Source organism: Triticum aestivum, chromosome 7D (genome assembly GCF_018294505.1).
Source record: "Triticum aestivum cultivar Chinese Spring chromosome 7D, IWGSC CS RefSeq v2.1, whole genome shotgun sequence".
In the NCBI taxonomy this organism is placed as follows: domain Eukaryota; kingdom Viridiplantae; phylum Streptophyta; class Magnoliopsida; order Poales; family Poaceae; genus Triticum; species Triticum aestivum.
The window spans coordinates 546,893,142-546,910,419 of NC_057814.1; positions in this window are offsets into that span (position 1 = coordinate 546,893,142).

Below are 17,278 nucleotides of genomic sequence, written 5' to 3' on the forward strand. Positions count from 1 at the left end.
ACCGGACACGAGGTGGTGACGGGCCCGACTCCTGAGGTCTGCACACCGACGTGCCGCCGACCGCAAAGGCGGCTTCGGCGCCACGCCCGCTGGAGACCGGCGCCACAAGCTCCTCGATCCCGGACACCGAGGCGACCAGCGCCGCGCCCGCTGGATGGGTGCGGGGAGGCAGGACGGGCCCTCTAAACAAGGCGATCCTGGATGTTCAAGCCAAACTCCGCGCCGAGGCCGACGCTATCAAGCACTGCAACAAGACGTTCCTGGAATCGCGAGAGGCCATCCGGGTACGCTTCTTGCTTCTTCGTTTTTAACTCTTGTATTGCTTCATGGGGGCGCGTCAGCGCACCCACTGGGTGTAGTCCCCGAGTTCTGGGCCGGCTGCTGAGCAGGCGGCTCGGAACTTTACTTAGCAGGCTCTGAGTGCTGATATCCTTGCTGCAGGATTATAATAACCTCCGTGCGGCCTCCTTCAACTCCAAAGTCCAGGAGTTGGATCAACGTGCTGCCGACTTGTCAAAGAGCCGAAGTAAGTCCTCTTCTTTCTCTGCGGGGGCACGCTGGCGCACCCGCGGGCTGTAGTCCCCGAGATTCGGGCCGACTGCTAAGCAGTCGGGCCGGATCTCCCCGGCAACTGTTCTTCTTTCTGCTGGTTACTAACGCCTTTCCCTTCTTCTTTTCTTCTGCAGAGGCCAACGCCGTCTTGCAGCAGCAGCTGGGCGAAGCCAACACGGTGCTGCGCGCTAAGGAGGAGGAGTGCGGCAAGCTGGCTGAAGAGCGTGACCGGCTGGTCGCACAACTAGCGGAGCAGGCGGAGCTTCTCAAGAAGGTCCAGAAGGAGGCGGAGGACAAGGAGACCGGCCTCCTTGCTGAGTTCGCGACCGAACGCTCCGCCTGGACCGACAAGGAGGCGATGTTGACTTCCGGCTTTCACGAGATTGAAGACATAGTTGATGGTGAGCTTCCCTCTTTTTCCTTCTTTGAGCTGCCGGCTGCTGGTCGAGCCGGCCTCTTGTCTCTGACTTTGGCTCTTTGCTTTCTTTCTTGGCAGACATCTTCCCTGGTCACTCTGCCGCCGCCAATCAGGCCATTGAAGCTGATCGCGAAGGACGGAGGGCGGAAGGCGCGCAGATCGCTGCCGACGCCCCCGAACCCTTAGCGAGCAGCTCCTGAGCATCGAGGCCCGTCTTCGGCCGGCTCACCGGATGCTGCGCCGTCTTCAGCGTGTCGGCGCCCAGGCGATCGCCGCCCTGTGGCCGGACATGCCGGCACCGCGCACTCCCAGTCGGACTGCCGACTGGCTGGAGGTGGCGGCCGGCCGTCTTGAGGCCTGGAAGGGCTCCTCGGCCCGGGCTGGAGCGCGCCGGGCCTTGGAATTCGTCAAGGCGTGGTACCCTGGGCTAAGTCTAGCCCATCTGGCCACGTTTCGGCTGGAGGCTCAGGGGGAGTCGGCGGTCGTGGAAGATGACCTTGTCAAGCGCGCGGCGGCAATCGCCGAGTACACCGACACCAGCGTCTTCGTCCCGGAGCGGGTTGAGAACGGCGCCGAGGCGCCACCAGAATGGTTCGGGCTGAACCCGGAGGACGGCGAGGACTCGGCCGAGGTGATCGGCTCCAGCGGCGAGGAAGAAGGCGAGGAGGAGGAGGAAGGCGAAGAGGAGGCGCCAGAGGTCGGAGCGGACGGCCAGCCTCAGCTCGACCGCGCCTCCAGCAACGAGCCACGCCCAAGCGAGCCGGCTACCACTGGAGGCGACCAAGCGGAGACTGACCAGCCGGCCGCTCCACCAACCGGCGCCACCGACTCCTCCGATCCACCGAACCCGTCTGCCGCTCCCTAGGCCGCCAGTTTATTTTTGCTTTACCTGCCTATCAGTCTCGACGAACTTGTTAATTTTGCACAATTCCACCCGCGGGGTGTATCTCAAACTTCCGTTGAATATCGGCCAAGGGCCTTTTGCTATGTAAATTATTTTTCCGAGTTCTTTCTTTCCTTGCTTTCTGCTCTTTGGCTTTTTCCTTTGCGGCCCTCCCTTAGTTACCGTCTTGCCAGCCGAACAGCCGCTCTGCGGACTGTGGCTGGGTCAAGTACTTAGCTACTTTCGGGAAGGCAAGTACTTAGCCGATTTAGAACGTTTTAGCAAGTTAAGTAGAAGCCGGCCGGCCGGCTGCTCAACAGCCGGTCGTAGAGGCGGGAAGCCGGCTTGAACTATGCACATGCTTTGGGTCCTTAGCCATTTTTCACGTGGGCACTCTTTCTGCCTTTCTCCTACCCACCAGACAGTCGCTCTGCGAACTGCGGCTTCTGACAGGAGACAGCTTAAGTGCCAACACATTACTTGTCCGGCTGCAGGAAGCATTTCATAGTACAAGGCGGCGAGTCCCCGGGCCGACTAGTCGGACCCGGTGCCAAGCGGCACAAAGGAAATAACACATTCGTAGGCATAATTCTTATCATATAGATAAAAGAGGGCAGTCCCCGAGCTCTTCTCGGGGGACCCGAAGTCTTCGTACTTTAATACAAAAGGTAGCATGGTACATACTGCATTAACTGTAAAATCTTCGGAGGAGATTTGCATTCCATGGCCGCTCCGTCTCCTTGCCGGAGTCATCCCTCTTGCGCGCTCGAGGCTTCTGAGCGTCGATCAGGTAGTAGGAGTCGTTGCCCAACACCTTGCTGATGATGAAGGGGCCTTCCCAAGGCACTGAGAGCTTGTGCTGGCCAGCTGTTCGCTGGATCAGCCGGAGCACAAGGTCTCCCTCTTGGAAAGATCTCGGCTTGACCTTCCGGTTGTAGTATCGGCGCAGGCTCTGCTGGTAGATGCTGGACCGGCTGAGTGCCAACAGCCGGCCCTCTTCCAGCAGATCGACGCCGTCTTGTCGCGCTTCTTCTGCCTCCTCTTCGGTGTACATGGTGACTCGAGGAGAGTCGAATTCTATGTCCGTCGGGATGACGGCTTCGGCACCGTAGACGAGGAAGAAAGGCGTGAAGCCGGTTGACTTGTTTGGAGTTGTGCGCAGGCTCCAGAGGACGGCTGGCAGCTCGTCGAGCCAGCAGCCGGCCGATCGCTCCAAAGGCTCGACCAGTCGGGGCTTGATGCCGGACAAAATGAGGCCGTTTGCTCGCTCCACCTGGCCGTTTGACTGCGGATGGGCAACGGACGCTAAGTCCAGTCGGATGCCCTGTGTCGCGCAGAAACGGGCCAAGGCGCCTTTGGCGAAGTTCGTGCCATTGTCGGTGATGATGCTGTGTGGTATGCCATACCGGATGGTGATGTCGGAGATGAAAGTCACAGTAGTCGGACCATTCAGCTTCTTGATTGGTTTTGCCTCTATCCACTTGGTGAACTTGTCCACTGCAACAAGCAGATGAGTCATGCCACCTCGTGCTGTTTTGAATGGTCCCACCATGTCCAGGCCCCAGACAGCAAAGGGCCAGGCAATGGGGATAGTCTTGAGTGCAGAAGCCGGCTGAAGTGGCTTGGAGCGGAACTTCTGGCACCCTTTGCATTTCTGGACCAAGTCTTTGGCGTCTTCTAAAGCAGTCGGCCAGAAAAAAGTGTGGCGAAAAGCTTTGGCCACGAGTGCTCTTGAAGCCGCGTGATGACCATACTCGCCTTGATGAATATCTTTGAGGATTGCTTGGCCTTGCTCCGACTCTACGCAGCACTGGTAGACACCAGTGACAGTGCGCCTCACAAGCTCTCTGTTGACGATGGTGTATGCTGCTGCCCGGCGTTGCACTTGTCAGGCCGAGATCTCATCAGTTGGCAGCTCTTTGTTCACCAGGAAGTTGAGGATGGGCTGGGCCCATGAAGGTGCTGCAATTTCTTCAACTGCTAGGACTGCTACTTGCACGACGGCGGTTGGGCCGGGAGGCGGCGGGTTGGAGTCAGCTGCCGCTTGCTGAGTCGATGAAGTCCCCGGGCCGACTGCAGCAGTCCCCGAGCCGGGTTCCGAAGTCCCCGGGCTGGGTGCGGCTGTTGCAGTCCCCGAATCGCCTGCCGAATTCCTTGTGCCGGCTGCTGGGGTCCTCAAGTCGGATCCGACTGCTTTAGGAGGAGCCGACACAAAGATGGAATCCAACTCTGGCGATGGCTTGACAAACGACTTGAGGAGGCGTTGTAGGGCAACGCCGGTTGGTATTGCTTGACGGGTGGAGCCGATTCATGCCAAGGCATCTGCTTGCTCATTGCCATTCCTTGGCACATGGAGAAACTCGCACCCTTCAAAGTATCCACTGAGTTGCTGGACGAGGAAGCGGTAGCTAGCCATGTTTGCATCTTTGGCGTCCCAGTCGCCCGACGACTGCTGGACCACCAAATCAAAGTCACCATAGCACAGGATCCGGCGAATGCCGAGTTCTTTGGCAAGCCGGAGTCCGTGAATAAGTGCTTCGTATTCAGCGACGTTGTTGGAGGCGGCAAAATGGATTTGCAGCACATATCTGAGCTTGTCGCCTTTGGGAGAGGTGAGGACGATGCCGGCTCCCAAACCGGTACGCATCTTGGAACCATCAAAGTGCATCCGCCAATGGGTGGAGTCCGGCGCTGGTGGCAGGTACTGGGTCTCGGCCCAGTCGACGAGGAAGTCGGCCAGTGCTTGTGACTTGATGGCGGTGCGGGGCTGGTAGTAGATGGTGTAGGGGGCCAACTCTATGGCCCATTTAGCCACTCGGCCTGAGGCATCCCGGCTTCCAATGATCTCGGCAAGCGGAGCAGTGCAGACAACAGTGATTGGGTGCTCTTGAAAATACGGCTTCAATTTCTTGGCGGCAAAGTGCACGCCGTAGCACATCTTCTGATAGTGGGGGTAGTTTTGCTTGGAGGCTGACAGCACTTCACTCAGGTAATACACCGGTCTCTGGACTGGCAGTGCCTTGCCTTCCTCCTTGCGCTCTACCACTATGACTGTGCTGACCACCCGGCTGGTGGCGGCGATGTAGAGGAGCATGGGCTCCTTAGGAGTCGGAGCCGCCAGGACAGGTGGAGTAGTCAACATCTTCTTGAGCTGGAGAAAAGCTTCATCTGCCTTGTCGTTCCACTCGAAAAAAGTGGTCTTCTTCATGAGCTGGTACAGGGGAAGAGCCTTCTCTCCCAGCCGACTGATGAAACGGCTGATGGACGCCAAGCAGCCGGTGAACTTTTGTACGTCGAGCAGTCGGGTGGGCACTTCCATCCTCTCGATGGCCTTGATCTTCACAGGGTTGCACTCTATGCCGCGCTCTGAGACCAGGAAGCCAAGAAGCTGGCCGGCTGGTACTCCGAAGACGCATTTCTCCGGGTTGAGCTTGATTTGAAATCGGCGCAAGTTCTCAAAGGTCTCCTTGAGGTCTTCTAGCAGCGTTCCACGCTTCTCCGTCTTCACCACAACATCGTCCACATAAACGTGGGCGTTCCTGCCGAGTTGCTTGAGGAGGCACTTCTGCATGCAACGTTGAAACGTGGCGCCGGCATTCCTCAAGCCGAACGTCATGGTCAAGTAGCAGAAGGCTCCAAATGGTGTGATGAAGGCGGTCTTCAGCCTGTCGGCCGGGTTCAGCTTGATCTGGTGATACCCTGAGTATGCGTCCAAAAAACTCAACAGCTCGCATCCGGCTGTGGAGTCTATCACTTGGTCAATTCTCGGCAAAGCAAATGGGTCTTTGGGGCAGGCTTTGTTGAGGCTGGTGTAATCAATACACATGCGCCACTGCTTGTTTTTCTTCAGCACAAGGACTGGGTTGGCCAGCCACTCTGGAAAGAACACTTCCATGATGAAGCCGGCTGCCAGCAGCCGGGCTATCTCTTCTCCAACGACTCTTCTCTTCTCTCTGACAGGCGGCGCAAGGGCTGCCTGACTGGCTTGGCATCAGATTGGACATGTAACTTGTGCTCGGCGAAATCCGTCGGAACACCCGGCATGTCTTTAGGTGACCATGCAAAGATGACCCGATTCTCACGGAGGAAATCGACGAGCTCGCCTTCCTATTTGCTGTCAAGGTTTGCACCTATGACAGCGTACCTCTCCGGGTGCTCCGGGTCCAAGGGTATCTTCTTTGTCTCTTTGGCCGGCTTGAACGAGCCCTCGGCTTCCGACTCCTTGGGGCTGGGTGACATTTTCGGCTGCTTGCCTGCCATCACCACAACTCGGTCAAGGAGTCGCTTCTCAGCTGCGATCACAAGGGACTCGGCCAGCCGGCTGCTATCTGCCGCGCAAGCGGACGACTTCTTGTAATCCCCTGCTATGGTCAGAATTCCCTTGGAACTTGGCATCTTCATCTTGAGGTAAGCATAGTGGGGGACCGCCATGAACTTGGCCAGAGCAGGCCGGCCAAGTAGTGCATGGTATGGGCTCTCAAGGTCCACCACTTCAAACCAGACTGGCTCTCGGCGGAAGTGATCTTTGTCTCCAAAGAGGACGTCTATCTGGATCTTGCCGATTGGTGAGCAGGAAAGGCCAGGAACTATGCCATGGAATACAGTCCGGCTGGGCTGAAGCTGCCTTTGTTTGATTCCTAACTTCTCCATGGTATCCTTGTACATGATGTTGATGCTGCTGTCGCGATCTATCAGAACTCGGGAAAAACAAGCAGCTCGCCTCTCTGTGGCAAAGGTGGCATCCAGAACCAGGGTGTAGGAGCCGGGATTGGGCATTACTTCCGGGTGGTCGGCTCTGCTCCAGCTGATTGGCTTCTCGGACCAATGCATGGACTCGGGGGTCTCTGATACCACCGCATTCACTTCTTGCTGTCGTTGCCGTCTGCTGTGCTTATCGTCGGCCACACCGGTGAACACGACATAAGCTCCATGCTCTTCATGATACTCGTCTTGTATGGCTCCGACTGGTCAAACCGCCGGCTGCTGGGGGGAGGAGGAGGCGGCTGCCCAGCAGGCGGAGGAGGCAGAAGGCCATCACCCTTGGCGATCCTGGTGAGCTAATGGCACTTTCGGGTGGTGCGGTTGGACGGCTTCGCACCACTGTGGAACTTGCAGGGCGCATCAAGGGTCTGCTCATATGAGAAAGCGGGCAGCCAATTGGGCTTGCCGCCCTTCTGGCACTTAGATGGAGGCTGCCCTTCCGGCTGCTGGTCTTCGACTGTCGCCACCTGCCGGCTTGTAGAAGCTGGCTGCGCGGCCTTGCGCTTGTTGTCGTTGGGTTGCTGACGGCGACTGGTGTCACCAGTCGGGGTCCGAGGAGCTGGAGGAGCCACTTTGCCAGACGCATCAACCCGGATCTCCGCCTTCATGGAGGAGTCGGCCGTGGCGTATTTATCTGCTATGATCAACAACTCGTCGAGGGCCGCCGACTCGTCGCAGTGAAGCCGGTGCTTGAGAAGGGTGCCCTCTCGGCACCCGGTGGTGAAGTACTCGATGGCCTGCACCTCATGCACGCCTTCGCAAGAGTTGCGGAGCTCGGCCCAGCGCGTGAGGTAGTCACGAGTCGACTCGTTGGGGCCTTGGACACACAAGGAGAGCTGCCGAGGCTTGGGTGGTCGCTTGTATGTGCTGGTGAAGTTGCGGATGAAGGCTTCGGTGAAATCGACCCAGCTGTTGATGCTGCGGGGTTTCAGGCTGTTCAGCCATGTCCGGGCCGTGCCCTGGAGCATGAGTGGAACATACTTCACGGCAACGCGCTTGTTGCCATTTGCGATGCTGACGGCCGTGGAATAGTCGACCAGCCAGTCCTCCGGCTTTACGGAGCCGGTGTATTTGGGCGTGTTTCTTGGGAGCGTGAACCCTTTGGGGAAGGGCTCATCTCGAATACGGGGGCCAAAACAAGGCGGACCCAGCTCATCTTCTTCTTCTAGCGCCAGGGATCGGTTGAGACGGTCGATCCGGTGGCGGGCATCGTTCTCTCTGACTCCTTCTCGGTGGCCAAGGTGGTCGCCGAGTGTCGGGTGTTCGACAGGCGGCGGGGAGACGCGCCTTTCCCTGCGAGGGGGAGGAGGTGGACAGTCATCCCGTCATTCCACTGCTCTTGGGCGGCCGTCTTGGTCGAGCTCGATGGTGATGCAAGTCTGGCTGCGGCTGGCAGCCGGCTCCTTGTCTCTTCTTTCACGGACGCCACCAGTCGGCGTCCGGGATATTGCGCCTTGATCTTGGCGGGGAGGCGGATCGTCATTCTGCCGGTTGGGGGCCTCGGTATGGCAGCCGGCCTCGTGCTGCTCAACAGCCGCGTCGAGGAGTCGCTGGTAGCGCTCCGCCATGTGGCGACGCTCTTCACCCTCAAACTTGTACAACTCTTCTGCTGCCGCCTGGGCAGCTCGTATGTTTTCCGCGGGCATGGCGTAGATGGGGCGATCTGCCCCGAATATGCTGGCGATGGCCGCGCCGCGTTGCTAGATCGTGCCGATGCGGCTAGGCCCACCAGGAGCCGGCGTGCCACCCACAGCGCGGTCCATCTCTGCTGGTAGGCCTCCGATAGGCATCTCATGTTGGCCAGCTTCTTGGCGCTCTCGACTAGCTGGGCGCGGCGTGCCTCCAGCATCTCGGCGGTGGCGTCTTCTGGAATGGGCGCCGTCAAGTCTTGCAGTGCCGCATCAAGCGGATCATGAGCACCTCCGCCGGAGTGCTCGCTGTGGCCAATGACAAGCACCTCCGTGACGGCGCTTCTGCCGCTCTCCGCGTGAGGAAGCGGCTCGTCGTCAACCACCACGTTGGTGGGGAACGCGTCAAGGGATGTTGTGTCGGAGTCGACAAGCATCGGGTCCGTGGAACCAACAGATTCCAAGTCTACAGCAGGCTCGATGGCGACATGGAGCTGATCGAGGAGGCTGACGAGGCGGCTCTCAGGGCCATCGGTGCCCGCATCAGACGCGGGCTCGTCGGAGAGGCGAACCTCTCCAACAAGATCGGCGAGGCAACTCGCCGCGCAGGCGACCTCCGCGCCATGCAGCGCGTTAGCGCAAACTCCGTCTGGCGTGCCGGGCTGGCTGCGCTCGCCAGGGAGGAAAAGGGTTCCCGTCCAGAACAGGTCTCTGGACGACGGTGCACCTCGCCCCACGCTGGGCGCCAAATGTCGGGGGTTGGGTGCGACATATGCCAAAGTATGGCTTATCATGGTGGGAGCGAGTAGAACGTCGCCGGTGCCTGGAAGCGGGATAAGGCATAGACACGAACGCCGGCGCACTTTACCCAGGTTCGGGGCTCTCCTAGGAGATAACACCCCTAGTCCTGCTCTGCGGGGTCTCTGCATGATCACTATGGCACTAGTGAGTACAATGGTGCTCCTCGAGCTGTTTGCTAGAGGTGGAAGAAAGCGAGGCTAGCTCTCTCCTTTCTCTATGGGTCAGTCTAGTTCTAACAGCTTGGGAACCCTTTGCATGGGTCCCCTGGGGGGTTTATATAGGCCTACCCCCAGGGGTACAATAGTAATCCGGCCGGGTGTAGGACCAGGCTGTCAGTCTCTCTGGTGGCCGGCTTCTCCGCCGGCTGCTGGGACCCGCCGCCTGGTGGGCCCTGCCAGCTGGTCTAGTACGGAGCCGACAGGCTGCCTCCGCCGCTTGCGGGTCTTGTCGGCTGCTGATCACTGTAGCCGTGATGCTAATGACACCGGCTCGGTCAGGGGAGCGTGGCTACAGCCCCGCCGCCTGGCGGGCGATTACTATAGCTACTCTGTGTCTCGTCTAGTTAATGGTGCGTGGGTCCCGAGGAAGGGGTGGGCCGACTGCTGGGGCCGACTTCGCTCGGATCCGACTGGTGGGGCTCTAACCGTCTTCCGGACTCTCGCTGATTTGTGGGGCCCGTCGTCCTTGGGCCGTACCGACAGGCCGTCGTGGGAGCAGGGCTCCGCCTGCTTGTGGTGACGTCAGGGGTGGAGTGGCAATAGTGCCGCGCCGAGCGGAGATCTCCGCTGGTACGGTGCACTGTGGCCACGCCCATCCCTGGATTTGGGAGGGATGGGCTATACTGTAGCCATTCCCTGTCTTGTCTTTCTTGATGAGGGCGCAGGCTTCATAGGCGCCACGGGCCGACTGCTAGGGGCCGGCTTCTCTGGAAGCCGCCCACTAGGAGTCGGCTTGTCTTGATGCCGACTTCTAGAACTCGGCCGTCTACGGGCAGCCGGCTATTCCTCCAGCCGGCCACCAGAAGGCGACACTTCGTCTTGGTGCTTTGAGGGGCGCAGCCAGCCCCGATGTTTTGGAAGGTTTTGGGTCTCGGGTTAGCCTACCCGTGGCCCATTACTCCGACACCATCCACTTGCCTCCTGCTCCGGACATGCTTGGAGTGGTTTGAGGAGAAAAACGCGAACTTGGGTGCTAGAGCTCGAGTGCGCAAGAATGGATTACCAAGGAGGAAGAAGGCGTGGGTGAAAAAGGTGAATCCTTGTCCCTTTATAAGGGCGGAAGAAACTATGCGCCTCCCCACCTACCTGGTGAATTCGCTTACTCCCCAAGCATTGTAATTGATGGCGCGGTTGGGTTACCCACACCCGTATTGATGAGAATCCCATGATAAGGGGACACGATCTCTACTTCGACAAGACGTGCCAAGAAAACCGCCTCACAATATGTGCAGTGGCTGGTTGTGAAAAACGGTTCAAATAATGACCGGGCCGTGGTGTGCTGTCATGTTGCAGAATATGTCAGCAGATTAAATTTGTGGAAATATTATTCTCTCTATGGTGGTATGTGGAATTTGTTTTGTAGAGCCGAACACTATCCTTGTGTTCAAAATCTTCTATGGAGTATTCAGAGGAAGAACCCGCCTTGCAATGCCAAAGACAATCTGCGCGCCGGACTCATCGTCATTGAAGCCTGGTTCAGGGGCTACTGAGGGAGTCCTGGATTAGGGGGTCCTCGGATTGCCGGACTATATCCTTTGGCCGGACTGTTGGACTATGAAGATACAAGATTGAAGACTTCGTCCCGTGTCCGGATGGGACTCTCCTTGGCGTGGAAGGCAAGCTTGGTAATACGGATATGTAGATATCCTCCCTTGTAACCGACTCTGTGTAACCCTAGCCCCCTCCGATGTCTATATAAACCGGAGGGTTTAGTCCGTAGGACAACAACAATCATACAAAAGGCTAGCTGCTAGGGTATAGCCTCTACGATCTCGTGGTAGATCAACTCTTGTAATACTCATATCATCAAGATCAATCAAGCAGGAAGTAGGGTATTACCTCCATCGAGAGGGCCCGAACCTGGGTAAACATCGTGTCCCCCGACTCCTGTTACCATCCGCCTTAGACGCACAGTTCGGGACCCCCTACCCGAGATCCGCCGGTTTTGACACCGACAGGCGCTGCACGGGAGTCTCACCCCGCTCGTGGCGCGGCAGTAAAGCCATCATATCACAAAACCCAACCACTCCCAGTAATAAGTGGCCTGGTAAAATAAACGGACAAGCAACCATCACATCCCTCCGTCTTTTTTGCATTTCATCTCTCTGCATTTACTTTCTCCGGTTCATCTCGCACACTCAATCCCTAGCTACTACTCCTAGGGCCAGTTCTTTTGACGGCTTCGCCAGCTTTTCCCATAAGACTAGTCACAGTGGAGAGTAACATTAAGGCGCCTCACTCATTTATTTGGGCTTCTAAACTACTACTACTCCCTCCGTCACAGTATAGAAGGCACAGTTAAATTTGCGTGCGTTTCCACAATAGACAAGGTTTAGGGTGCATTGCATTTATTTCTAGTACCTAATTAGTACTCCGATATACTATTTCTATATGCATGCGTAGTGTGAATGCTATTTTTAGCCCATCTCACAACCAATAGATAACCACATAGGTCCCAGAGAATTTCCAAGCACGCCTTCTAAACCGTGACAGAGGGAGTAGTAGTACCTCCGTCCTGGTTTATTCCTCACCATTGTAATTTGTGCTAAATTTTGACCAAAGATTTAACTGATAAAATGTTAGTGCATGTGACATGCACTAACATTTCATTAGTTAAATTTATGATCAAAATTTGACACAGATTACAATGGGGACCAATAAACCAGGACGGAGGTAGTAGTTATGGGATTACTAATCTAGAAGCCTAAAAGAACTGGCTCCTGGAACTCCCACTAGTAGTAGTACTCAAGTTGGAATTCCAATTGCACGGCACAACTTGTTAGGCAAAAAAATTGATACAGGGTATAGGAAGCGGTTTGGGAATTTGCATGCCTTTCCGACTAGTGAGATACTCCGTACAAAGTACGACAGAGAAATAACCACAGAGAAGGAAGCTAAAAGTAAACAATCAAACAAGCATGTTTGCATTTGTTTTGCATTGAATCGTTTCACAAGCTTGACTAGTGCTGTTTTTCTACTTTTACAAAAACCACATCGTAATGTTAAAATGTCCATTTGCACGTACATAAGTAATAGTAGTACTCCCTCCATCTAGGTGTATAAGTCTTCCCTCCTTCTTGGTCACGGTGCACAACCAAAGATGACTTATTGACTTGGACGGAGGGAGTAGCACAGTCTGCAAGCATATATAGAGAGAGACGTGTAGTGCGATAGTATATAGTAAAGTTTGTGCTATATGCATGTACTTACAAAATGCGTACGAATACACAAGGTTTCCAAACTTTCCCTTTTACATACTTAATTAAGGATGCTAATAATTCCTGAACATTCGGGGTTTATCATTTGCGTCCCAAAACTAATGAGATCGCCTTACGAAACAAAAATTATACTCCTACTAAAAGCCACGGCGCTCGCAGGAGCGCTTGCGGCGCGCCACGAGTGCCCTGGTGCGCGTCCGTTTCCCAGCGCGCCGACACAACGCCTCTTCCTCAGCCTCGCAACTCGCGGGGTGCTGATTGGCAGCTTGTCGGCGGGCGAGCGCGATCTCACCGGTGTGGTGATCCGGCGCCAACAGGTACTCCTCCTCGATGGAAGCGTGCACCCGGTCCATGTACCGCCAAGCGTAGATGAGGCGCTTGGGCCCGACTGCACTCAGGGCTTTGGCACGGGCGTCCTCCACCACCCTCACGGCCCTCGCACGAGCCTTCTGCCAAGGAGCCAATTGCCTGACTCTCTCAGACGCGACATAGGCCTGCCAGGCAGCTTGTCCCGTGGTGCGCTTCTCTTCCTCGGCCTTCTTCTCCGCCTCTATTTTGGCGCGCTCTGCTGGAGGCAAAGCCTCCCACAAGGCGACATCCATTTCTTTCCAAAGCTCCTCAAGGCTGGGGGGCTCGGCGGGCGGCGCGGCGTTCTCCTCGTAGCGGGGAGCCGACGCGTCCTCCGACGCGCGTGCTGGCGAGATTGGGAACGCTGACGCGTCCACCTCAACGCGTCGCGGCGAGGAGCGGAACGCCGACGCATCCTCCTCGACTAGTGGCGGCGAGGAGCGGAACGCCGACGCGTCCTCCTCGACTAGTGGCGGCGACGAATGGAACAGCGACGCGTGACCGTCCGTGCGGTGCAGCGAGGGGCGCCTAGGGCTTGGGAGGGGCGATGACATGGTGGTCGACGTGAGAGGGAGGGGGAGGAGATAGCGATGAACGTGAGCGTTCTTCCGAATGTCGTGGGAGGCGCGGTATTTATAGCGAGCAATGGCACACCTACGTAAGATATGTACTGAGCTGCACTTACTTAACTGTAGGTCCGGTTGCGTCACTGACATGTGGGCCAGACCCCTGTTGGGCCCATATGTCGGTGATCCAATGCACCTGCAGTTAAGTAACTGAAGCAGCGTCCCGGAAGATATGTTGCGTGATTAACATAGTAACAGCTACGTGGGCATATTTGTTGGAGTAAATTACGGGGGAGGGAAGGGGTGGAAATATTGCTGGTCACAACGGATTGGACGAGCGCGGGGGGAGGAGAGTCATGCATGTAGATTTTTTCCACATGGGGTGGAGTGGTGGGACCGCCGGAGGGAGAAGGAGAGTCTGGCAGGCATATTGTTTCCACACATGGAGAGGAAAAGATTTGGAGACGAACGAGCTTCCTGCAGGTATGGGGAACGGTGCATAATAAGTCTCATCTTGCATGCCGGGCTAGGTATACTCTCTAGTCATTAAAAACATACACGCCCCACACATGTTCATATTTCAAGGTGCACTAAGTTATTGCATGCGATGGTTAAGGCTGGCCATAATGGTGGTATCTTAGCTGGTATCATGCACACGGGAATAGCAAACATGCTGATGTGGCAAAGAATTAAAGAAGATAGGGGGTTAGAGTAACTAGTGTTCATGCATGCATTGGTAAACACATTTTTTTGTGAAGAACGACAGCATTAGTTGAGTACTTTTGCAGACTACAAAAACTATTCCACCGCCTCTATCTTGCTAAGAGTAGGTGAAAATTTTGAATCGAGCCGTTTAAACTAGAAGAAAGGTAGTAGTACCCTAATAGCTAACCTCGGCCCTGTTTGGATCCATGTGTTAGAGTTAGTTTGGGTTAGTTTGAACTCAACTAACCCAAAAAAAATCTAACCCACCAAGAGGTGCTTATTTGGGTTAGTTCTTCTCGGGACACTAAAAAACACATTTTTCTCTCGCTCTCCCCGTAGCAGATCCCTCCCCACTTCCTCGAAGCTTCTCGTCCTCTCCCTCCCTCCCTCTCGCACCGCCCATGAAGGCACCTCGCCGTATCCGCGCTCCATCTAAGCCTGTCATCCAAACACCTCTTTCCCTAGAATTACTTCAGGGTTAGTTCAGGATTAGAATCTTTAACTCATCTAACTCATCTAATAGTAGTTCTTATACTCATTATAATCAGTATTGTAGATATTGATATTTTTAGTATAAATTTGGTCAAACACTTTGCAAACGGTTGACGGAAGTAAAAAGGACCAGAGGGAGTATCATGCATGCGAAGTAGGCAAAACAAATTGCTCATTTATAGCCGGTCGAAGTCTCAAAGGGCGCGATCGCGCGAGGGAGGCGAAGGTCGTGGGAGGCGCGACGGTTGACGGAATTAAGTGAAGTTACCCACGCGCCGGCATGGCGTGCGAACAGGCAGAAGCTATACCGTCAGGCCTACGATATGGGTCTAGTAGACATGACATCTACTGGGTCCCGCATAGTTCTTAAGAACTCTTTGGGGGCTTGCAGCCGTTTATCCACCGGGCAAGCCAGCAACTCCACGCCGTCCGCACACCCTACTCGTCCCCGTCTTCTACTAGTACAGTACCTTACAACAGTTTGCTCCCAGTCTTCCCGTCCTTTCACATTACACCAATTCAACTTCTCCTAACCCTCCTCCAAAATCCATGGCCTCCCAAATCTCCATGGTCGCCGCTGAGTACCAGGTTAGAGCCATCACCGGCGATGAGTTCTTCGTCATCTACACACGTGGATCCGCGATGGTGAAAGCATGCCTTGCTCGCTTCCTACGCATGTTCAACAGTTCAATGGATGAGTGGGTCGCAGGGCTAGATGTTGAGTACACCATAGTCCTGCAAAGAGAGAAGAAACTAAAGGAGGCAGAGAAGAAGAAGCCCGCCGTGATCCAGGTTTGCGTACATAACGTGTGCTTGGTCTACCAGATATGCCATGCCGACGTTGAGTGCCAGAATTTTAAGAACTTCCTCAAGGACGAAAGAGTGAAATTCGTTACTGTAGACTTTAGGAACGACAGGGATGTCCTGGGTCGGATAGGCCTCGTTGTAGGCCAGCCCTTCGATCTCCAGAAGGCAAGCTTGGTGTCCTCCTCTCAGCCTTCAATGCTGATCCTGGCAGCAGCCGTGATTGATCCTTCGTACGCTAAACTGAAGAAACCTCACCACAAGTTTCATCATGCATGCATGGGAGTCGAAGACATTATATGAAGATTACATCCTATACGCAGCAATGGATGCCTACCTTTGTTTAAATATCTACAAGGGTTGGATGAAGAAGCAGAGCCCAGTGTCCGGTTCAAGCAAAGAAGCGTCAGCGAAGAGGAAGAGGGACGAGGATGAAGTCGAGGACGTGGACTCGGACTCCGAGTAGGTGGCAGTGTCGTCGCTCATGCTGGTTCTACTGCAGTGTCAAGCGGACTAGTTGCTTAGTTTATTTTCAAGGGTGTGTTGTGCTGAGGCCCCAGCAGAACTATGTTTATGTTCTTTCTCGTTATTTGAACTCTTTAGTACGTACAGTAGTACTAGTACTATGTCTTACTACTGTTCTTCTTGCAGTTGGTACTACTGCTTGTATCTTCGTGTTCCTACTATACTTAATACGTTCGTACTAGTAGTATAATTTGGGTCAGTCGATTTGTGAAAGAAGTTCGACGGAGTGAAGGAAGAAGACGGTAGGGTGCCCATGATCTATCTTATGAGTGTTGGGTGTGGAATGCAGTTCGCCGAAAAAAATGGATCGTGCCCGGGGTTAAACGGATGGCGGGGGTGGGGGAGCATGGCGGTGGCAGGCGGTTCAGGGGAGGGCGCGGCGGTGGCGGCAGGCGGTTAGGCGTGTGGTGGGCTGAGAAGATGAACCGTGCATCTATTTCGGACGTTGAAGAAGCCCTTCTAGCCATCCATGTTGCATCAAACGGCTCACAAGAGTCGACTGACCCAAATTGCTCCTTCAGATTGCAGGATCCACGTGGCATTCAAGGTCTCGAAGGTAGGTTCCGCGTCCGCACCCGGTTTGCGGGCTCGACGCGCGCGCGACCGGCTTCCGCCGCGACAGCCACCATGCGCGCCTCCTCCGCGCGGGCGGAGACAACAATGACACGCTAGTTCCTCCTCGCTGGCGTGCTGGAGCACGCGCTCGTCCTCCTCTTCATACGATGCGTGCATAGACGCGGCTCCACCAGCTGCTCGCGTACTTGGCAGCACGGCGGCATCGCGAGAAGGGACTGCAGACGACATGAGCGGGCGAGCCTTCGGCTTGGCGGCGACACGGCGGTGATGGGCGAGAAATTGTTGGCTGGAGCAGGCGGGCGGCGGCATGCGCAACGGCGGCGGCATATTGATGAGTGCGCGTATGGGAGCTTAGTTTAGTTTTATATAGGCTTGGTCAAACTTAAAAGAAAACTGTACTAGTACAAGTAAACATTAGACTTAGGCAGCGCTTTTATTAGTTACCACAGCCACGATACGGAATCCTGTGCAAGTGCGTGAACCGCAGCCGCATGGTCGATCGAAAGGTGTGTCACCGTGTCGCGCTCGAAGGACATCCACCGAACCTTTTTGTGTGTGTGAAAACAATCCCCAAATATTACTCAACTTTTTTCCGGGAAAAGTTCTTGACGCTACAGTATTTCCATATATTTGAATTTAGCTCCAGTTTGTGTTTATTTGGATTTGGACGTTTTAGGTGCGCCCTAGTTTTTTTAATACTGATTTTGTGTGTGTGATTGAGAGAGAACGTGTGTATGTGTCCATATGTGTGTTGTGGCGGAAGGGCAATGTGGAGACGGTGTG